Source organism: Erythrolamprus reginae, chromosome 4 (assembly GCF_031021105.1).
Source record: "Erythrolamprus reginae isolate rEryReg1 chromosome 4, rEryReg1.hap1, whole genome shotgun sequence".
NCBI lineage: Eukaryota > Metazoa > Chordata > Lepidosauria > Squamata > Dipsadidae > Erythrolamprus > Erythrolamprus reginae.
Genome location: NC_091953.1, coordinates 50,812,437 through 50,837,130, shown reverse-complemented (window position 1 = coordinate 50,837,130; position 24,694 = coordinate 50,812,437). Strand labels below are relative to the sequence as shown.

Genomic DNA, 24,694 nt, shown 5'->3' with positions numbered 1-24,694 from the left:
GCAAGGGCTCGTTACGCCGGCTACCCCCCTGCAGTTCCTGCCGCCGGGTGTGGCGCTCAACCCCAGCAAAGCCGGCGGCGGCAAAGCGGCGGGGTCCAGCCCTCTAGCCGGCGCCTCGCCCGCTATCCGCCGCTTCTTTCTTCTCGCCCGGCGGGGAGAGCAAAGGTGGCGGCGGGAGTAACGGAGGCGAGGCGGAGAAGAAAGAAGAAAATAAAAAATAAAAATAAAAGGAAGAGGTTTTGGTTTTTTTTAAATGCCTGTCTTCCCCCGCCCCCTTCAGCAACTGTTTCAGAACTCTCACATATTTGAATACGTTCCATTCTAAGATGGTTGTGGCAGTTGACAGTTTGAATGCCTTTGTCAGTTCTAGGAGGGCCGTTGAGCAACCTGTTTACTAATTGTCCAACAGCTGGTTACACTTGACTTTACCTGAAGAGGTGACTGTTTGATGCTTTATTAAGTTTAGTTACTGCAAATGAATTTTAGGACAATTCTTAATCTTGTTTTTCCCTCAATTTGGGCTGTCAGCATTCCTAGCTATGCTAAGTGGGGTGGAAATCTCTTCAGGCATAGTCAACAGCATTAAAATGGTGGGCCCCTCAAGGATTGAAGCCTTTTTACGTGTGTGTGATAGCCACCACCACACATACAAAAAATGTAATTTGATAATGTTATTTTACATTTTTAAAAAATCTTAATTATTTTGTTTTAACGTTTTATTACATTGATTAAATTGTATACTGCTCAGAGTCCTGCTATAAGCCAATTACAAATTTAGAGACAGACAGACAGATAGACAGACAGATGATGGATGGATGGATGGATGGATGGATGGATGGATAGATAGATAGAAAGATATATGATGGATAGGTAGATAGATAGATAGATAGATAGATAGATAGATAGATAGATAGATAGATAGACAGACAGACAGACAGATGATGGATGGAGGATAGATAGATAGATAGATAGATAGATAGATAGATAGATAGACAGAAAGATATATGATGGATGGATGGATAGGTAGATAGATAGATAGATAGACAGACAGACAGACAGATGATGGATGGAGGATGGATGGATGGATAGATAGACAGCAAGATATATGATGGATGGATGGATAGGTAGATAGATAGATAGATAGACAGACAGACAGACAGACAATGGATGGAGGATGGATGGATGGATGGATAGATAGATAGACAGACAGACAGACAGACAGACATACAGACCAACAGAAAGATATATGATAGATGGATAGAAGATAGGTAGGTAGGTAGGTAGATAGATAGATAGTTAAATAGATAGAGGGAGAGATAAATAGATGAGAAAGAAGGAATGATAGAAAAGTAGGTAGGTAGTTGATCGATTTTTCGCGAAGTAGCGGTGCGGAAGTAAAAACACCATCTGCGCATGCGCAGATGGTGCTTTTACTTCCACCGCTGCCCGCCCTTCGCCTGCCGTTGCCAGCTCCGCTTCCCAGCTGGGAAGCGGAGCTGGGGTGTCCCGAAGCACACGCGCGCCGCCCGCCATTGCCAGCTCCGCTTTCCAGCTGGGAAGCGGAGCTGGGGTGTCCCGAAGCGCGCGCGTGCCGCCCGCTATTGCCAGCTCTGCTTCCCAGCTGGGAAGCGGAGCTGGGGTGTCCCGAAGCGCGCGCGTGCCGCCCGCCATTGCCAGCTCCGCTTCCCAGCTGGGAAGCGGAGCTGGGGTGTCCCGAAGCGCGCGCCGCCCGCCATTGCCAGCTCCGCTTCCCAGCTGGGAAGCGGAGCTGGGGGTGTCCCGAAGTGCGCGCGCGCCGCCCGCCATTGCCAGCTCCGCTTCCCAGCTGGGAAGCGGAGCTGGGGTATCCACGCGCGCGTGCCGCCCGCCTACGCCGTTGCTCGCGCCTTACCGGGGCAAGAGGGGGAAGACCCAGGGAAGCCTCTGCCCGGCGGGGAAACTCCACCATCTACGCATGCGTGGAAGGGCACGCATGCGCAGATGGTGGAGTTTACTTCCGGGTTGAAAACTCGCGATATAGCGTTTCGCAATACTCGAGATCGCGAAACTCGAGGGATCACTGTATTATCATATTGAAATCAAATCTGATGGGTTTTTTTCATTTTTATTTGGTGTGCGTCAGAAGAGGGGTAGTCTTATACGGCGAGTATATCTCAAATTCTATATTTTAACTGGAAAAGTTAGGGGGTCGTCTTATACACCCAGTCGTCTTATACGCCGGAAAATACGGTACATTGTTGGAAAAAATGGTAAAACAATATATTGATTTGAAACCAGAAATATTTGGTGGGAGACATTTTATCTGATAAGTACAATAAAGGGAATGCATATCTGATTTTACATGTACTAACTGCAGCTAGAATTGTATTTGCACAACAATGAAAAAGTGAAGAAATCCCTACAGATGAAAATGTGATTAAAAAAATACTAGAATGTGCAGAAATGAATAGGCAAACACTTACGATTAAGAGGGGAAAAAACAAACTGAATACTTTTTGAGCTGGGACTTAATTTTATCAATGGTTAGCTGATAAAAACAGGAGTTAGAAACAGGGAAACCTAAGGAGAGAATCAATGATATAAGGGAGAAATGTTAAAATGGACAAGTAAACATTATTATGATCATGATCATCATTATAGAATCAATACTAATGTAATGAGCGCTGTTATAAATATTTTGATTACTATCTCCTAAAACTAGTCTGCAGGCCAGCAGTTCAAATCTCATCACCGGCTCAAGGTTGACTCAGCCTTGCACCCTTCCGATGTGGGTAAAATTAGGATCTGGGTTGTGGGGGCAATATGCTGGCTCTGTTAAAAAGTGCTATTGCTAATATATTGTAAGCTGCCCTGAGTCTAAGGAGAAGAGTGGCATAAAAAAAAAAGATTGAATTTGAATTGAATGAATGAATGAATGAACAAACAAAAAACAATTTGTACCCAGATAACACATTGTTTAATTCAAAATGGAATTTTAAATGTTATAAATAAGAAATTTCTTGGGGGGGGGAGGGAATGCTATGAAACTGTGGCCTTAATTTTTTCAGGTTAAGTTAGTGTCATAAGTTTAAATTAGAATTCAGAGGATGATACTAAAATAAACAGAATCATATTTACTTGGAGGGGGAAATGGCAGAACTGTAAAACTAAAATATTCATTTCATTCTTCCTTTCTACTCCACCTTTGTCAGACCAGACTTTTATAAATGTTTCCCCCCACTGTCTCTGTTTCTGTCAACTAACTACTGCTATTATTGGTGCAGGTTCATTATTACATACACAGCATATTGTGTTGACTCACTTTTGAAGTACAATATTATCCTATGCTAAATGCACTTTAGTATGTTTATCACCTGGGGTTCACTTTGTAAAATTGAAAAAGTATTAAAAACTTGTCTTCTCTCACCATTACATTATGGTATCATATAATAATACATTCTGCTTGTTGGAAATATTTCAAAAAAAAAAAATTAGGAAATCTTGAAGGTCCATAAGACAACAGGAACAGTCTACTTAATATGTTATTTAATCCTTTGAGATTAACTATTGTGGTGAACATATACTTCAGTAAAATATGACCTGACCAGAAAGATTGTTTTAATTTCTCCTGTCATTAGACAGGAAGATTATTGGGCAGTTAGATGGATGGTTTACTCTAGAAGGATTGGTAACTAATCAAAATTTCAAAAAAAGGAAATTATTCTTTTTCTGGCATCTCAAATCAAACATATCTGACTATCATTCCAGCAATAGGTTAGACCCTATCATCTTTTCCTTTATACTCTGCACCTAGGTATATTTTAGCTACCGGTACTTATTTATCACAGAAATAGTGGTATAAACCACAAAATTCAGATCTTACAGGGCATATTCAACACAGTTGGCAGTCAAAACTATATTCACATCGAACTGATATGAAAATACTGTTGGCTCAACCAATAGACTCATACAATCATCTACTAGTACAGGGTTGTCAAACTAGTAGCCCATGGGACAGATGAATTACGTGAAGGCCATACCCACCCTGGCTTCACAAAGGCAAAAAAGTCATGATACATCACAAGATGTCATGTGACACAATCAAATTTGACACCTGTAATCTAGTACCTCAAAAAATACAATTACAATTGACATTTAAATAATACCACATATTATACCATTTTCTCTATTAATCTGTCTCTGCCTTATTTCAACATTCACTGAGAGATGTAGAGAAGATATGGTTACTGCCAAACTTCAAAGCTTCATCTCCTAGTTTGGCTATTCCATACTTTCATCTTAGGCCGTTAGATCAAATTTTCCATTAATTTTTAGCAGGAGGGAACTAGCCTCCAGTTTCCAAAAGAACAGGGAGGAAGCTTTAATTTATTTTCTCACTCCTGTCTTCTTCTGCTTTGACTTGGCAATATTTTAGCATGAACACACATTTGAACATAAAGTTCACAGTTCTTTCTGCCCCCAATAGATCACTCTTTTCTCTTGACTAGAGATTAAGATATCACTACCTGGCTACATAGATATGAGATGGAGAAAAGTTCATGGTGCAGTCTGGTTGCTCAATTGGCTGCTGTGCCATCAGCTAACCTACCAAGTCTGAACTGGAAGCTAAGAAAACATTGAAAGTGCTGCAACATGTGATTGGTTATACAGTGATCACTCGAGTTTCGCGATCTTGATCTTCGCGAAACGCTATATCGCGATTTTTAAAAAAATATTAATTAAAAAAACCCCACTTCCGGGTTTGGCTTCGGGAGTCAGCTGGGAAGCGGCGCGGCTGTTTTAAAAGGTCGCAGCCGGCCTGGGGGGCTTCCCAGCACCCCCTGAACCCCCAACCCAGGTTCGGGGGGGTGCTGGGAAGCCCCCCAGGCCGGCTGTGACCTTTTAAAACAGCCGCGCCGCTTCCCAGCTGAGTCCTGAAGCCAAACGCCAAAGGCGAACTTCCGCGTTTGGCTTCAGGACTCAGCTGGGAAGCGGCGCGGCTGTTTTAAAAGGTCGCAGCTGGCCTGGGGGGTTTCCCAGCACCCCCCCAAATCCCCAACCTGGGTCTTCCCGGCCGCCCACGCAAAGTGGAAACCCCGGCTCCTCGCTGATGCCCGCCGCTCGCCCGCCCGCCAGCAAGAGGGGCAAGACCCAGGGAAGGTTCCTTCGGCCGCCCAGCAGCTGATCTGCTCGGTAGTGCAGCAGCAGCGAGGAGCCGAATCGGGGTTTCCCCTTTGCGTGGGCGGCGGGGAACGCAAACTCCACCATCTACGCATGCGCGGCCATAGAAAAAAGGGCACGCATGCGCAGATGGTGTTTTTACTTCCGCAACCCTACATCGCGAAAAATCGATTATCGCGAGGGGTCTTGGAATGGAACCCTCGCGATAATAGAGGGATCACTGTAGTACCTTTGTGTATCTTGTAACTTGTGCAGTTCATTTCTTAACTATATATTCATAATTATATGAACACTGAAATTTTATTTCATAGATTCATGTACAGTAATTGAAAACACATGACCAAGATGACAATTCAGCCTTCACTTTAAACTTTTTTCCTATGGGCAATTAGCCCTTTCCCTCTCAATTTCATGATTGAGACAATTACAAATATGTACTCATACTTTGTTCAAATGGTCCTCTTCCTAAAAAGCCATTAGTAAAATCATTTAGAAAAATAATTCATTTTTAGCTAAAAGTAAGCAAATACAATTGCATTTAGGTGTTATTTTTCAAAGAATAAAAGATGTTAGCAGGTTCAAACTTGCTATATATACAAAGGTCTCACTCCATAAAAGTATGGGATTGGTATTTCTGCTACTAAGTGATACGGTGATGGGCTCATAAAGCACAACAGCAAGTGACTATACTGTTCTGCAACACTAATTCTGCCATTTCTGGTTTCTTTTGTTAAATGAATCCCATGCCATTGTTAAATGAAGATGTCATGTGATTCTTCTCCATTGTGACCTCCGCTGGCTTCCCATTGACTTGCTTATAGGAAGCCAGCAAAGAAAGTCAAATGACTGTGACTGTGGAACTCTGTGACATTGTAATTGTGAATTTAATGCCAAGCACCTGGATTATAATAACATGACTATAGGGACACTATGACCAACATAAGACTAAATGGTACCAGACATATAGTACCATTGATTCGACCTAAACTAAAGAGCCACTGAATGAGTGGTTGTTAAATAAAAACCAATAGTAAGTTAGGACAATATGGAGAAAAGGATTGTAAACACATCATTTTTAAACATATCATTTAATTAATTCATTGCAACTATCCTAATTCAGTTGAAAATTGAATTTTACTGTATGACTATAAGAGATTGTGTGATGAATATTTATATCCGAAATTGAATGACACTGTAACATATCATAAATTTAAGGTAACTCTTCTAAACATTAAGCTGCTGTAGGAGATTGGTATTGCTATTTTAGTATTTAGAATTATTTTAAATAATATATAAAAATTACTTCAACAATGGATCCAAGATTTTTAAAATATGGTTTTTATATCTTTTTAAGTTGTATTGTTTCTATGTTTTTTAACTTGTTGTATTACTACCCCAATGATGTGAGTGAGATGAGCAGCTATATACATCCGAGAAATAACTAAATAACAATACATTCATTTACAATGAAAATGTAAATTGAGGCAAAATACCACAAAATATGAATGCAAAGACTTTCATGCATTTTAATGATAACTTAATAAGAATGATTTAAAGTGCTTTCCTCCATTACTAAGCCATTCATGTAACCTGTTAGCTTTCTGTGTATTTTCATTCATTTTAGATATAATTTAAAGAAATCAAATTCAAAAAGCAACAACAGGCATATAAATTAACATTTGTCTTTTGAATTCCTTAGTGATAACTCAGTTTAAATGTGTAGTTATAACTTCCTAAATATTTTGTTCTACCTGAAATTTAAGGAAGTAAATAGAGTGTCAACTCTATTTCAAGTCTACCCAATTTTCACCTTTCTCTCATTACAAATATATTGGAGGGAAGAAAACAAGAGTTTCTTTATTTGTGTACATTAGCTCAAAGCTGTAAAAGTCGTTCATTGGAACTTTACTATGTTTTCACCTTTCTTTGCTTGTAACAACATTCTAGTCTCTAAAATTACATGGAGTGCAGCCAGACTAAGGTAATCACCCTTCACTCTTGATTCATGAGCTAGGAGAAACTGCTTTCTTTGTATTACAGTAAAGAGGTAATTTCCTCAATTTATTACTTTTCTTCTTTTAAAAATAAATCTGGTAAAGTAAAAAGATATTCTATATACTGTACATCCTGAAAACTAAAAATAGTCCTAACCAAAATGCTCATTTTCCCAGATAAATATTTCATACAAGAAAAAGGTAATGGCATTAACCTCCTCCAATCCACTGCTATCAGTTAAGAATTGTTTTAGTATAGAAATGTTTAAATATTAAAAAATATTTTAATAATTTTTTTGTATCATATTTCTAATCCACAATATATGTCACACTTTCCTTCATTTTTATTCTCATAACAATTCTAGTTGGGGTAAAATACAGTGTCACATTAAAGCCTTTCAGTAATCTTCCTTATCTAGATGTGATTTGGACATCTACAATATAATTTTTTAAAAATTCATAACAGTTTACCAGCAATTTATTTGATAAAAAATTATCTGTGTATTCCCACAATGAAGTTGTAATATTTGTAAAAATTAGGTAGTATCTGTTAGTATTCTGTACAAGACAGTTGGGTTTGCAATATATGCAAAACAAGCTAACAATGAATGTTTGTCTGTATTGAATTACTATAGCTTTAAGAGGTAGTGCTGCAAATTGCCATAAGTGGGAGCCAGAAAGCATGATTCTCTCTCTCTCTCTGTTCATTCTGATGATTTACTGTGACTGATGTAGTAAGCTCTGTGTATTCAATGATAGTTTGATGTATTTGTAAGCTGTAGTATATGTCTGATATGTAAGACAAAGACAGGCTTGTAATATTATTATTGTATTGACTGTGCTATTTCTAAAGTAAACACTATTTTATACACTTTAATGGATAATTACACATATCTCCTGGATATCTGCTGAAATCCAAACATTTTCCTCTGTGCATGTCCTTGATAACTCAAGAGTCCTGCCCATAGGACAATAAGTTATCTTTTTTAAAATCCTTTTGTCACAGTGACATAAAAACAAACAATTGTTTGTAACTCTATCTTACTAATCTACCCTTTGTACTTAAATATTTATTAAAAATAGGATAGTAACCCATATTCACTCTAACTATATGGAAACTTTATATAGAAGGAACCCAAATGCATTAAGACAAAACTTTGAGTTCAAAGCCTTATTTGTCTATAAGAATTTTAGTGTCTGCATAATCATAGTCCTTTTCCAGAGTCTTTCTCAAATTCAATATCATTACATACAGTATTTTTCAAGAAATCACAAATTGGTTCTAGTTCAAGGATCTGAATTAAAATGCTTACCACTACTGAATGCCCTGTTTATAACTTCAAGATTAGGATAAAGACCTTGCCTCTAAAAATCACAATAATGTAATCTTACATTATATATTTATAATAGCTGTATATATTTTACAAATAGCTATTCGAGCCACATCTTAAATGTATTTAAAAGATCCTTCCTTCTTTCCTACCTTCCTATCTTCCTATCTTTTTTTGTACTGATAGTACTGATATTATTTCTGTGATAAAGTAGAGCCACTTTCTCAGTTTGGGAGTCTTTGACCTTTACTTTCCAAATCCTTTCTAATTCCTCCTTCAGGCCCTCCTCCATATTCTCACACTCTTTTATGATGTTTACTGTTATTTGGCATTGCTACATCTATCACTACCACTGTATTTGTTCCTTGTCCACTACCACAATATCTGCTTGACTGGCCAATACCTGCCTGTCCATCTGGATATGGAAATTCCACAGGAGCTTAACCTCCTTATTCTCCATGAACTTCTGTGGATTCTCCCATCCAGGGTTGGGAGGGTATAATCCATACACTATGCAAATATTCCTGTAGGCAATGTCAGCTAATTAGTTATACTTTTCAATGTTGCTGTTCCTGCCTGCATTTTCCACCCTGCCTCTGTGTAAGACATTTCTGAGGCCTCTCTGAAGAGCCAGAAATTTGAGTCCTCTCAACTGTGGTAGACTACTGCTTCTGAACATTTGGTGCCTACCACCTGTTTTATGCTTCATATCAGTACCATACAAATCCAAATAATAAATAAATAAAAAATAAAACCTCACTGTTGTCTTCTAGTCCAGCTTTTTCTAGTCACTGGTAGGATTTTGCAATGAGTGTCACCTCAGTTACCTGTCGATAATACATTCCATACAGGGTCTTGTCTTGACATTGCACTTCCTCTACTTGATCTTCCTGCCTCAGACATTCTCCCAGTAGCTCATCGTTGGGTGCCATCTTTATTGATGAACTCCTGGAAGCTCTAAATTTCATCTGTGGCAGTTACAATCACCTGATGTGATTCATTCTCTTTCCAACTGGTGTACAAACTGGGTAGAAATCTCCATACATTGTGATGAGCTTTCACGACAGTTTCTAGGCTCTTCTTTGGGCAGCTCACTATATTGACAGAATATCTAATGACTGCCAGAGTATTTAGGCTGATTAAAGGAATATTTTTATTTCCATTGAGTATGCTCTTCAATAAATATCTTTTCCTTAGGTGGTGTATGGACACTGTTGACTTTATTGTGCTTCCCATCTGATCTTCAGATTATAAACTACTTGCAGCTGGCCTGTATGTCTGGTAACTTTCATCAGTCTTAACTACTTTCCCCCTCTCGATGACTATCTGGCCACATTTATCTAGTCAAAAAGATGTTCTAATGTCCTCTCTAGATGTTATGAAGATCAGTATGTCAATAACTCTTTCACTCTTAGTATTCAGCTTGATGCCATCCATGTAAAGAGGGGCTGGTGGTATTCCATTCTTGAACTTATATCCATATCAAGTTCTTGTGATTATTTTGCTAAGGGGTTAAAGCAGCTCTGGGTTGCTCCCGATTTGGACTGAGTCTCAGAACTGGCAGTGCTGGCAATGGGAGGCTCCACCCACCCACTGGGACACTTCTACATGAGTGGGTGAACGGGTGGCAAAATATTTTACAACCCACCACTGGGTAAAATCCTATGTAGACAGCAGTGGAAGTGCACAGTATCTGTATCTAAAGCATTTTTACTGCTAAATATTCAGTGCTTACTTTCATTTCCAGGATGTATTCAGGTATAAAGCTTGGTCAATACACCAACATTTAAAGCTGTATTTGTTTTGCTTAACCAAGAAAATGAATCTAAACAACAAATTCCCTTGTGCTTATAATGAACAACCAACAAAAGCTTCTCCCCCTGGAATGGAGTTCTTCAACAATTAAGATGTGAATAAACAACTGCCTGTTCAAAGGCTGTACATCTTACAAGAGACATTACTATAAAAAGTATTAAGTAAACTGCATCATAACTTCGGAAACATGTTCAATCCCTATTAAAGCTGTAAAGTGTTGCACAAACAAATGTACGTTTTTATACTAATAAGATAATAAGTTTTCTGAAAGTAAAGTTTTATTCAGTGATTCCTATCCCTTGCAGATTTTGTTTACTTATAATTATTTACTTTTGTTGTTTAATAATTTTATGTAATTTTTATGTTACTTTTCCAAGATGTAAAATCATCTGCATCTTTTTAAATATTGTTCACAGGAACTAGATTTTAAGTATGGTCTAAAGTATCAGTTTTGTACTAGAAAATTAAATCTGATAACATAGTATCTCCTCCAGATAAAACATATTATTTGAGAGAAAACAAAAACATGTGTTTTCTCTTTTCAACCTTTCTTCAGTAAATTGTCAGTAAATTGTCACATAAAACATAAAACGTACCTTCAAATACTAAATATATAAGTAGAGATAATACTAAATATATACTGTATACCTGAACAAAAATAATAATAATAATAATACATTTATGCCTCACCCTAACCCTCCAAAATATATTTCAACTTACAGAAGCTTCTATTTAAAATTTTCTATATTGTAGCTTTTCAAAAGTGGAATGGAGAATTATTACTTTGGGGCTTTTGCAGCAAGCTTTAACAAGTATAACACAGAAGACTAGTTACAGCAGATGTTTGGGTGGAGTAGACAAACCTCAGAAATGCTGTACATTCAGCCAGAAGTTAATATTTGTGCCAACATCCTCATCATATGCCCATCACATGCATTTTTAAAGAGCAGCAACATATGCCATGTTCGATTTTCAGAAAAGAAACTGTATCAAACAAATTCTGCATTTAATTGGCAGACATAAAGCAAACATTTATGAATTAGATGTTGATTGTAAGTCAAACTACTCAAATAATGAACACTGTGAAGATGCAATGAAATGGCTGAGTTAAAAAGTTGGCCTGCATGCATAGTGATAAATGAAGCTGCTGTGTGAGATGTTTTAATAATATGGAAATAATTTCTCATACTATTTTTTTCTATGCTAAGTGTTGCTCTAGGACTTATTATGGTGATACAAATCATATAAACAAACCATTCGTGAATAATAGGCCATTATATAGTATAGTCTAACTGCAGCAAAATATTTTTTAAATTGTAAACTTGTGATGGCATCCTTCTATAAATCTGTAATGCCAATGAAGATCTCTATCTATTAATGGTGATATACTTCTTTTCCTAAACTTTAATAGAAATAGAAAAATAATGTTGACAAATTTCCTTTTTCCTTCATGTGACATACTTTTTGTTTAACTAACTAATTAACTAATTAAAATGATTTTAATTAGTTAATCAGTTAGTTAAACAAAAAGTATGTGCTTCATTAGAAAATTCTGAAGAGCATTAGAAGTTCTATTATTGGATTCATAAATATGGTCCAGCTTTAGGATTACACTGAATAAACTTAACCTCCAGAATTATGTGACTAAAGGAATTGCTCAGATCTTGATATCTGAGAAATCTTGGGCAGTATTACATAACAATTAAGTGACTATATACATTTTGAAAATTATACTCAGAGATCTCATCAATAGTTTCTCATAAACAGAAGAAAATAATGAGTACAATGCCTCAAGATTCAGTTTATTTATTTATTACTTAGATTTGTATGCCGCCCGTCTCCGAAGACTCGGGGCGGCATACAAGTTCTGGGCCTTGTCTTTAATATTTTAATTACCATAAGCGGGGGGGGGGGGAACCTTTCCAAATACAAATAATACAAATACAAAATTGCTTAGGACATCCAAAAACCTGAAAGACATTGAAAAATGAGAAAAATTCTGATAGAACTGATAATTAAAATTTAAACAAATGGAAACTTCTTCACTTAGAAAATTTTAAAAATGTGCACTAGGAACAATTCTAAACACTACCCTTTAAGGGAGATTCTTAAAAATCCATTAAGTTTCAGAAAATGAGAAGAAAGAACAAGAAGCTAAGCTTATATGGTGAATTAAGAGAGTAACATAACTGCATTTTCAAGTTATCAAGCAATATCACATGGAAGAATGTTATCAAAGTAAAACAAAACAAAACAAAACAAGTGTTTTCCATCATTCCAGACAGCAAGACATGAAATAAGGTATTTGTGCTACATGAAGGCAGAATATTAATGAATGTGGGAGGTAAGGATTTTATAAAGAATAACTGTGAAAAGTAGAATCAAAGAAATGCTAGGCTCCACATGTTTATGTTAATGAGACGTAATTCTGGCTTCCTTCATTGAAACATAGGTAAGACTTAATAGCCTAAATAGCTGCCTACAATTACATAATTTTCAGATTTTGTGAAGAATGAAAGTGAATGTTTATCTCAAACATTCTGAGAAATAATCATTGTATACCCAACTATAGAATAAAATAATTTGTTTGCTTATGTCTTTGAGTCAAAGTCATCCAGCTAGCTCATTCCTAAGGTGAAACTAACTCACAGCTTTTTAGCCTTGTGTCTTAATCACATCAACCTGGCGCCCATTTAAATACAATTTAATGTATTTTAAGCATGATTAGGAACAGCAAAAGAAGATTTTTAATACATTCTGAACAGGATTGTGATTTTTAAATTAAAAGAAGCCAGAGGCTAAATTTACAACATGTTTGGATTTAGGTTCAACGCTTGTATTAAATTAAAAGCAAAAGGAAATCAAAAATGAGGAAGTGGGAATGAGGAATCCTTTCACTCTGTGACATTGTTTGAACTGTAAAATCACAATTTATGCCAAATAATATCTTCTTAAGGTTCTTTCAGCATCTCAAAACCCAAATACTTATCTCATACAGGCATATGAGCTTGCTTATAACATATTTATGATGAGGTCCAATTCTACCACTGGCAGAAAAACCCTTTTATTCTTGAGTATTCTACCAACCACTGGTAAAGGCATAGTTGCATTAAGCTTTGAATATGTTATTTATTCATATTATGCCAAGATAATATGCCACTTATCTCACTATCAAGCAACTCTGGGTAATTATATATTAGATTTTTATTGCAGTTTCCATTTTTACCTTTCACCTTTATATTTTAGTTTCAAGCATGTTTCATTTTATTAAATCTATCTATAGATTGCCATAGCTATACATAAGGTATAAAAGTATTCTGCATATTTTTTAAAAAGCCTATAGAATGATATGCCTAAAAGGTGATTAGGCAACACACACACCTAATTCTAAAACCAAATTAAACTCTTTCAAGTTTCAAGTCTTTGATAAATATATATATATATAAATCCTTACCCAGGGTCATCCGTTCCCTCCCTCCTGCTGAAAGCTTGACAAAAAACAGAAGTACAATTATATTATCATTGTAATTCCATGCTAACAGCAAAATGAGATCATGTTCATTTCAAGTTTTTAAAATGCTCAATAGGTGTGAATTTCCCCCAAAACATTAAAACTAGACAGCAGAAGGAAATTATGTGGTTTTGGGGTTGTTTTTTCCAATTTCACAAGGGAAAGAGGAAATTAATATTAATCATCAGCATAATCTGGGTATATTTGTTGACTTGTTTTAATTTAAATTCTCTTCTTGCCACAAATAGAAACTAATATTTTTTAACATTATAGACTGATGATTAATATAATATAGATTGTAGAAGACTACTAGTATTTAATCAAAATATTGGCATCTGCCATAATGATGCTTTCCATTTAATTATATTTCTTCCTTATCAATTTACATTACTCACTACTAACTTCCAAAAATAGAAAAATTCTTTAAACATTTTGAAGTGATTTCCACCCTACAATCAACAAGTGGGGGGGGGGGAAGTATTCACAGCAGGTATTCAGCTTGTAATGAAGAGATAATATATATTGTAATATTGTATATTGTAATATATTGATAATATATATTGTAATATTGTAATATATTACAGATTATAAAACTTTGGTGTCTTTTTGAATTCCAGTAAAGTCCATATTGAAAGTAGTTTTGGAAGAATTTGCCCGTGAACTAAAGAAACAGTTATTTAAACATATATGAAGACAACATAAGCATTATGCCACTATTGTGATTAAAATTGTATTACAGTGATCCCCCGATCATTGCGAGGGTTCCGTTCCAGGACCCCTAGCAATGATCGGGTTTTCGCGAAGTAGCGCTGCGGAAGTAAAAACACCATCTGCGCATGCGCAGATGGTGTTTTTACTTCCGCAGCGCTAGCGAGGAGCCGAAGATTGGGGTTCCTGGGAAGGGGACTCAGCTGGGAAGCGGCGCTGGGGTTTCCCCACCGCCCACGCAAACTCCTCGCTGCCGCTCGCCCGCCCTTCGCCCGCTTCAGGACTCAGCTGGGAAGCGGCGCGAGCGAATGGCGTGGGCGGGCGAAGGGCGGGCGCGCGGGCAGGCAGGCGGCGGACAAGACAAGCAGCGGGCGCGGCAGCAGCGAGGAGTTTGCGTGGGCGGTGGGGAAACTCCTCGCTGATGCCCGCCGCTCACCCTCCCGCCAGCAAGAGGGGGAAGACCCAGGGAAGCCGCCCAGCACCTGATCTGCCCGGCGCCATCTACGCATGCGTGGCCATAGAAAAAAAGGGCACGCATGCGCAGATGGTGTTTTGACTTCCGGGTTGAAAAATCGCCATATAGCCGTTTCGCAATGATCGGGATCGCAATACCCGGGGGATCACTGTAGTTCATTTCCTAGTTAAAAGGCTGCTCGTGAAATAACGGGAAAAAATTCCCCCAAAACCTGGGAAAGAGTTCAAAGTTCCTGACCAGCATATTTTAATGCAATATTAATGGCTATCTAAGAATTGAAAACTTAATGTTTTATACTGACATACTATATAACAACAACAATAACAACAACAGAGTTGGAAAGGACCTTGGAGGTCTTCTAGTCCAACCCCGTTTGGGCAGGAGACCCTACACTACTTCAAACAAATGGTTATCCAGCATCTTCTTAAAAACTTCCAATGTTGGAGTATTCACAATTTCTGGAGGCAAGCTGTTCCACTGATCAATTGTTCTAAATGTCAGGAAATTTTCCTTAGTTCTACGTTGCTTCTCTCCTTGATTAGTTTCCACCCATTGCTTCTTGTCCTACCCTCAGAACAGCCTGACTCCCTCTTCTTTGTGACAACCCGAGATGGAACACTATCATATCTCCTCTAGTCCTTCTTTTCATTAAATTAGACATACCCAGTTCCTGCAACCGTTTTTCATATGTTTTAGCCTCCAGTCCCCTAATCAACTTTGTCGCTCTTCTATACTCTCTTTCTAGAGTCTCAACATCCTTTTTACATTGTGGTGACCAAAACTGAATGCAGTATTCCAAGTGTGGCCTTACCAAGGCATTATATAGTTGTATTAACACTTCATGTGATCTTGATTCTATCCCTGTTTTGCGACCTAGAACTGTGTTGGCTTTTTTGGAAGCTGCTGCACACTGCTGGCTCATATTTAAATGGTTGTCCACTTAAGATTCCAAGATCCCTCTCACAGTTACCACTGTTGAGCAAGCTACCACATATACCATACCTGTGCATTTTGTTGTTCTTGTCTAAATGTAGTACCTTACTCTTTTCACCACTGAATTTCATTTTGTTTGATAGTGCCCAATGTTCAAGTCTATCAAGATCCTTCTGTATCTCAAGCTTATCTTCTGGAGAGTTGGCTATTCCTGCCAGCTTGGTGCCATCTGCAAATTTTATAAGTTCCCCAACTATCTCTTTGTCCAAGTAATTGATGAAGATATTGAATAGTACTGGGCCTAAAACAGAGTCTTGGGTACTCCACTGGATAGATCCCTCCATGTAGATGCAGTTCCATTGAGCACTGCACGTTGAGTGCAGTTGGTTAGCCAGATTTGAATCCAACTGGTGGTATTGCTGTTTAACTTACATTTTTCAACTTTATCTAGTAAAGGCATTATCAAATGCCTTACTGAAGTCCAAGTAAATTAAATCTAGAGCATTCCTCTGGTCTATTATTTTGTCACTTTGTCAAAGAATGCAATAAGATTAGTCTGGCATGATCTGTTTTTGACAAACCTATGTTGGCTTTTGGTTATTATTTTGTTTGCTTCTAGGTATTCATTGCTTATCTTTTCCAGAATCTCCCCTGGTATTGAGATCAGGCTGATAGGTCTGTAGTTTCCTGGATCTATTTCTTCCCCTTTTTTGAAAAGGGAAACTACATCAGCTCTTTTCTAGTCCTCTGGCAGTTCCCCAGTATCTTTGAAATATATCATTCAATGGTTCTGAGATCTCGTCTGCCAGTTCCTTCAGAACTTTGGGGTGTAATCCATCTGGTCCTCGTGGGTAAACAGGTATTCACTTAATATTTTCTTCCCTATTTTAACTTATGCTTCTGATATGTTTTTTGTGATGCTGTTTTTGATAGGTTGGACTGTTTTTCCCCTATGGGTAAAGACAGATGCAAAAAAAAATGAGTTAAGTAGCTCTGCTTTCTCCTTGTTGCTTGTCACCGTCTTGCCACTTTCTCTCTGCAATGGACCAATTGTTTCCTTGACTTTTTTCTTGTTTTTTATATGCTGGAAGGAGCTTTTTTTGGTTACTTTTTACTTTTGTCGCAAGCCTTTGTTCATTGTGAGCCTTAACTTTCCTCACTTTACAGTTTGGGCTATTTGATGGTATTATGCCTTAGTTTTTTCCCCCTTCTTTCCACTTTTTATACTTTTTCTTTTTGTCTTTCAATTTGTCATAGAGTTAATTATGCATCTATGCTGATTTCTTTCGGGGCCTATTATTTTTCTTCTTTATTAGTATTGTGATAGTCTGGGGTTTTATAATCTTGCTTTTCAAAATTTCCCAAGCTTCTTGAGTTGTTTTTCCCTTGAGGATTTTCATCCATGGAGTCCTTCCCAAGCTCTACGTTTATTGAAATTAGCTCTCTTAAAGTTCAAGACTCTAGTTTGACTTTGTTCTACTGCTTGTGTCTGCATAATGTTGAATTGCAATATTGCATGATCACTTGCCCCCAAGGTTCCTATAGCCTCAACTTCAATCATTTCATCTGTTATGCAAAATAATCCTCTGAGCATGCACAAAATGTGCACTTTCGTCATGACCCTGAACCGGAAGGGGAGGTACGTAGAACCCATCCTTCCCTTGCATCTTTAGATTTGTCTGCTAAGTAATAGCCTTAAGGGCACTATCATCTAGGGCAGTGTTTCCCAACCTTTTTTGAGCCACGGCACATTATTCATATTTTCAAAATCCTGGGGAACACTGAACGGGGGGGGGGGTGCGCGGGGGGGGGGGCTAAAGAAAAGTTTGGACAAAAAAAATCTCTTCCTCCATTTCACTCTATTTCTCCCTCCCTCTTTCTCTCTTCCTTCCTTCCTTTCGTTCTCTCTCTCCATCCCTTTCTTTCTCTCTTTTTTGCTCTTTCTCTCTCCCTCCTTCCCTCCCTCTATGTCTTTCTCTCTCCCTTACTCTCTCTGCCTCTCTTGCTATCTCTTTCATTCTCTCTCTATCTCTCTTGCTATGTCTTTCTTTCTCTCTCTCTCTCTCTTTCTCTCTTTCTCTGTTTCTCTCTCTCTTGCTATCTCTTTCTTTCTCTCTCTCTGTCTCTTTCTCTCTCTTTCTCTATCCCTTTCTCTCTCTTTCTCTGTCTCTCTGTCTCTCTTGCTATCTCTTTCTCTCTCTCTTGCTATCTCTTTCTTTTTCTCTCTCTTTCTTGCTATGTCTCTCCTTCTCTCTCTCTCTGTCTGCCTCCCTCTTTCCTTTCTATCTCTCCCTCCCTCTTTCCTTTCTATCCCTCCCTCTTTCCTCCCTCCCTCTTTCCTTTCTATATCTTTTCTTTCTATCTCTCCCTCCCTCTTTCCTTTTTATCTTTCTCTCCGTCCCTCAGCGGCGGCAAAGAAGAAGGAAGGCACGCTGCAGAGGGCACCGAGGACAAGAGCGCGCGCTCGCTCCCTCGCCCTCTGACTTCCCTCCCTCACTGCTGAAGGGACGAGCGTGAGGGTTTTTTTGCTTTTTTTTTCCTCCCCCCACCTCACGGGAAAGAGAGAGAAAGAGCAGCGAACTGCGGGATGCGGCAAAGGACTCCTTGCCAACCCAAAAAGGGGTGGGGGTGGCAAAGGCAAAGTCTGGGAGGCGGGGAAGGGAAGAGCGGGAGACCCCCAGACAGAACGGCTGAGGGGAAGGAAAGACAGAAGGAGGGAGGGATTGAGAAGCGAAGCCAGGGAGGGCTGAGAGAAAAGGGGAGCGGCGCGCGCGAGAGAGGGGGGGCGGGCATTACTGAAACGAACGGAGAAAGCCCTCTCTCGCAGCGAAAGCGCTCCCAGCCAGGGGGCTGCGAGAGAGGGCTTTCTCCGTCCGTTTCGGGAAAGAAACGGACAGAGAAAGCCCTCTCTCGCAGCCCCCTGGCTGGAGCGCTTTCGCTGCGAGAGAGGGCTTTCTCCGTTCATTTCAGTAATGCCTGCCCCCCCTCTCGCGCGCGCGCGCCGCTCCCCTTTTCTCTCAGCCCTCCCTGGCTTCGCTTCTCAATCCCTCCCTCCTTCTGTCTTTCCTTCCCCTCAGCCGTTCTGTCTGGGGGTCTCCTGCTCTTCCCTTCCCCGCCCCGTCCCTCTCGCAGCCCCCTGGCTGGGAGCGCTTTTGTCCCGAGGAGCTGAAGCCGCAGCCGCCGCGAGAGAAGTCGCGCCCCAAGGCAGGGGGCGGCAGAGGAGGAGAGGGGGCAGATCGGGCGGGGAGCGTCACGGCACACCTGACCATGTCTCGCGGCACACCAGTGTGCCGCGGCACACCGGTTGGGAAACGCTGATCTAGGGGCTTTTTCTTCCATGCTAGGCAAGGACATCTAAACAGGAAACATATCATTATTACTTTTATTCACAGTAAATATTGTTTATATGGTAATTGGCTGATATATTCATAGATAGAAGAATCATATAATAATAACCTTGATGCTGAGATTGGTTGTTTCCTTGCAAATGTTTCATTATCCAAATTAGGTAACATCATCAATGCTACTATCACTGATTATTATGATTAAATATTATCCTTTATTAAAATCATGTGTTATTTTACACATCAAAATACAGTTACAATTTCTCTGCAGGAATAATATTTATCTACAATATATTTCTCTATTTCACAAGTTTTACCCCAGATTAGGGTAAAAGTTTAAAGATGTGGAAACAGGTGTTAGTTTCCATAAAGCAAAGTAAACTTTTGATTTATAGGGTGTGTACTAAGGATCACAGCAGGTGTAGGAGATTAACCAATATGATATGTTTCACAGTGAAGTTGTACAAGTTGAAACAAAAGAGACAAAACAGATGTATAAATGGACTAGCATGTTCTCAGTATGAATTTTTTTTTCAAGCAGTGATATTCACTTGACTAAACTAAACTTTTTATATCATAGCCGATTCAGGATGATTTAATTATTTTACTATTAGTTAAAAGGTGTGTTTTTGGTTATCAACCTATCTATTCCTAATGTAAACTTTAAAAAAAGATTATAATAAATATATCCTGTTTCCCCGAAAATAAGACAATGTCATATAATATTTTTTGTTCCCAAAGATGTGCTACATCTTATTTTCAGGGGATATCTTTTTTTTAATGAAGAAAAATTTACATTTATTGCTGAACAAAAAAAATTCACATTTATTATGTACTGTACAGTAGTTGTCATCACAAACCAGCATAACCAGACAAACTGTGAATCCTATCAAGAATTTCTTACTACTACTGTTCCATTATTTCCATTAACAACAATTATTCTTTCTTCAAATATATGTTATATATGTTCTGTTCAGGAATGCTGCAAATAGAAACATCTCCTACGCCTTAATTTCAGGGTATGAGTTATTTTCAGGGAAACAGGGTAGTTAGTATAAGCACCTCTCAAAAGTGTAATCACAGAAAAATGAGGTATTCATCTCTCTCTCTCTCTCTCTCTCTCTCTCTCTCTCTCTCTCACACACACACACACACACACACAAGAAAACACATATATTCAGAATATGCAGAAATACTTACATTTTAAACTCATACAGTTGCAATTGTCTGGATATGATTACAAACTACAGTACTTAACCACTAAAAGGCTTCATGCATAAAACTGTTGCCCTTTGAAGCAAATGAATGTTGTAAACAATTTAGATTTTAACATTGTTAGTTAATGACACATTGGAAAAACCAAGGTTTCTTCTACTTTATTAAGGACCTAAATAGATGTTTATGTTTCTGCTACTGTATAGCAAATTATTTATATTAATTGATTCAGAAAAAAACCCTATTCTTGTGCTTGGCACAAAATAATGCTATTAGAATCATGATTTGATTAAATTATAAAAATGGATACATTACAACTATTTTCTTTCCTTCTGGTATAAGAAATAACAGCTGAATTAGGGTACATTTTAATTCATATTTCCTACCACAATGTTAAAATAGAATGATAGATATATGATAGATAAATAGATAGGTAGATAGATGGGATAGGTAGGTAGGTAGGTAGATAGAATAGAATAGAATAGATATACAGAATATTTTTAAAAGTTTTTAATTTATCATGGTTCCAAGCAAAGATTGTAAAATGATGGTTCTTTATCTGCATTCTTTGCTAGGATAATAAAGTCAATTAAGGATAAAAAATATTAAAATATTGTTTACAACAATAAAAAGGTTAACACATATTTAAGCTTATACACATTTAAATCTCTTCACTGACAGAATTTATTAGAATAGAAATATAAAAGGGATAGGAATAAAATAGAATCCAGTAAAGATAAATATAATAAGGGATAATTACAATAATTAACAAAGGTATTTATGTCAGTCACATATTTTTTAATTAGCAGGAATATTTAAACTAATTGAAAAATATTTAAGTAGTATTTTTCCTATATAATAACACTTTGTGAAGCACAAAGTATTAAACTAGGGATCTCAATCTCAAGATCACCACCCCAGGCAGTTATAGGAAATACATAGGGCATTTTACTGTCAAAATTTGCTGTAGTGGTTGCTTCATAATCAAGTTGTGGATAAAAAAATAAAAAGTGTAGAACTACATCATATGTCTTTGGAACCACAAAGTTTGGGAATTCATGCAATCTATAGATTCAAATGTAATTATTAAAAACTTAATATATATCATATTGACCAATTATAATTCCAAAGAAATAATCAATTCACTCATAGAGTTACACAAATACGCTTGTAAAGAATTCAGAATCTCTTATTAAGCTACTGACAGACACAAATACTGTTAAAAATGCTTTGTTTCTATTATTTCTCATCAGGAATAAATTCCGTTGAGTTCCAGTAAGAATGTAATAAGCTTTATTACTGCCTATAAGTTTTCACCCCAATTTTTTTTTACCAAATACATATTGGGTAAAAATTACAGCACAATTTTTATCCAAAGAATTTTCAGTATGGTCTAATATTATCCATAACAAAGGTAGACCAGAAATGAAAATAAAAAAAATTGTAATTTACACAGGCCTACAAAAAATATTTTTTGTAATCATTGCAGTTGACCTTTTACTTTTCTGAATCATTTTTTTTGTTCTGATTTCAAAAATGTATACAGTTCTTCTGTAGCAGGTATAGTTTCCACAGAGCAGCATCATTATTATATGGAATAGGAAATATACGGGCGACATTAAGAAAACAGTAACATCAATACAATACAGTAACTTAATAACAAAAATGCTTCTATATCAGAAACTTTATGTAATAGAGCAAAACTAAGCATATTTTTGGATTCTGCACATGAAACTCCATAAAACAGACCTTTGCTAATAATTTTTTTGTGTTGACCAGTGTTATCCAACATTTAGATTTTTGGCATTTTCAGTAAGGGAAACTACAGGATAAATATAAATCTTCTAATTGTTCATTGGTAAGGAAAGTTCATAGATCCTATCCAGATCCTAAGCTATCTATATATATTTACCTAGCTGTATAAATCTTAAAACACATAAGAAAAAGCAAATGTCACAATATCTCATACAATTTCTGTAAAGGAGAATTAAAAAGCTGGAAAACTTTTTAAAATTAAAAAACTATGCCCCTTGATACAAGACTGTTGGCTATAGAATTTGCAATGGTGATCAACTATTAAAAATAAAAATTATTAATAACCTATGATCTTTATATATTTTTAATGAAACTTTTTATTCTTAACTATTTTATTTATAATTTATATAAGAACGATACTGAAAAAAGACAAAAAAACCCATCCCAACTTTGATCACAATGACTTGACTATAATTTAAACTGCCCCATCTAAATCAAAGAGTCAAGCCAATCTACTTTTTCTTTGGGACTGATTTTATTCAACCTTGTGGTAAAAAAAACATTAAATCAAATAATGGAAATTCCCTAAATGACATTATTCAAGAATTTAAAGGAACAGAAAGATTCAACTAGTCACCTCCTGTCCTGCTCTTACAGAGCAGCAGCCAGCTGCCCCACGAAACATTAACTCTATCCTATGGGTTATTTTCTATTGTGCATGTGAGAAATGGTTCATTTTCTCTCTAGACCGTTCTCATATTTGATCAACGGAATAGCTTTCATGGGATTATAACAATTTTTTCAGCATCAAACTGAATTATTTAATACTTGTCAAGTTGCCAGACAGAGGCAGAAATTCATGGGAGGACCATCCAGCACAAATATAAAATAATAAGATTTATAATCTATGCAGAGTTACAATACTTCAGGTAATTTACTTAGATTTTTTAATCCAATTTTTATTATTTCTTTACATAACTCAAAGCAGCAAACATATCAAATACTCATCTTTTCCTATTTCTTCACAACATTAAACTTGTGAAAGGAGTTAGGCTGAGAGAATTTGTTTGTGTGTGATTGGCCAGCCAGTTACCTGGCCATCTTTTATGTGTAAGGTGGACTAGAACTCACTTTCCAGGTTTCTAGCCTGGTGCATTAACCATTACACAATGGTAATACATGCAAGAGTCAAGATTCCGCCTATTCATACTCTGGGTTGCTCCCCATTGAGCCAGGTTCTGCGAACCAGTAGCAGCAGTGGCAGAAAGCTCCGCCCACCTACCCAGGATGCTTTTGCACATCACGCATGTGTGCAAATGTATGTACAAACTGGTAGCAATGGATTTTAGAACCCACTACTGATTCATATACTAGGCCATTTCATATATTCTTTCAAAGTAACTGCCTACCTATATGTAAATATGGTAAATCTCCACAAAGGTTCCAATTTGCTTAAAAGAGGATCATCCTGCAGAATTATAAAATAATAAGCTTTAAATGTATGCAGAGTTACAATACTCCTGGACAAACATATCAATGTACATGAGGTTCTGTGAACACTCACAGCCTATGGATTTGATTCCAGCACAAATTATTTAGAAATCGCACTTCTTTCAAATGCTGGTAACTCACAATCAAACTGCTGGTAACTCACAATCAAAATTGTCCTTTTACCTAGTAGTAAACTAAATTAATTAATTAAACTTGCACCCATATAAATATTATTGTATGTACGCGCGCGCGCACACACACACACATCCATATAGTAAGGTCATTTGTCTTCATCCATGACAATAATCCTGTTGCATCCCTCCACCAATTTAATACAGAGATGTGTTTCAAAATTGTCTTCCAACATTTTTTCCCCTTCCACTTTAAAATTTCTGAATCTAATTTACAATTACTCACATCATAGCAGTAGGGAAGAATTGTAAGGTTTTTATGTCTTTAGTTATAACATTAGTTATAGCTTTTGCATTCATAAAACTGTGCTGTCACCAGTGACGGGTGTAATCAAGATGGAGCTGGAGATGGGGGTGGGGAGGAAGAATAACAGTTTATTCTTCTGCATAAAAGTGTCCTAAGTGTGTTTTAAAGATTACTGTATACATTTCTGTAATAGCAGACCTGATCAAATAGCCACAGGATAAGACAGCAGCACTAAAATTCTGAAGACTTTTCCAATCAAGAATATAGGCCTAGATCGTAGCCAACCTCTTAGATGCTTATTTAGTATCCAGACTGGGCTGCCCACTGCAAAGCACCAAACCAGTTCTTCTGGTACCAAATGCCTGTCTTTATTTCCAAACATGGGTGAAAACCAGACCATGTGCCTACCTATGTGGTTGGGAAAAGAAGGAAAGAAGATTACCCCAGTAGACTGAAAGTTATCCCAAGCAGAAAAAATTGAGAAGATGGTGGAGAACTGAAGTTGCATACATCATATAACCTTG

At 37.4% G+C, this 24,694-nt stretch overlaps 1 protein-coding gene across 4 annotated transcripts in view; it reads right to left on the bottom strand.

Annotated features, from left to right (window-relative positions):
* Positions 1-24,694, bottom strand: part of ROBO1 (roundabout guidance receptor 1) — a 263,181-nt gene that overhangs the window by 237,283 nt on the left and 1,204 nt on the right. The window lies entirely within an intron of this gene.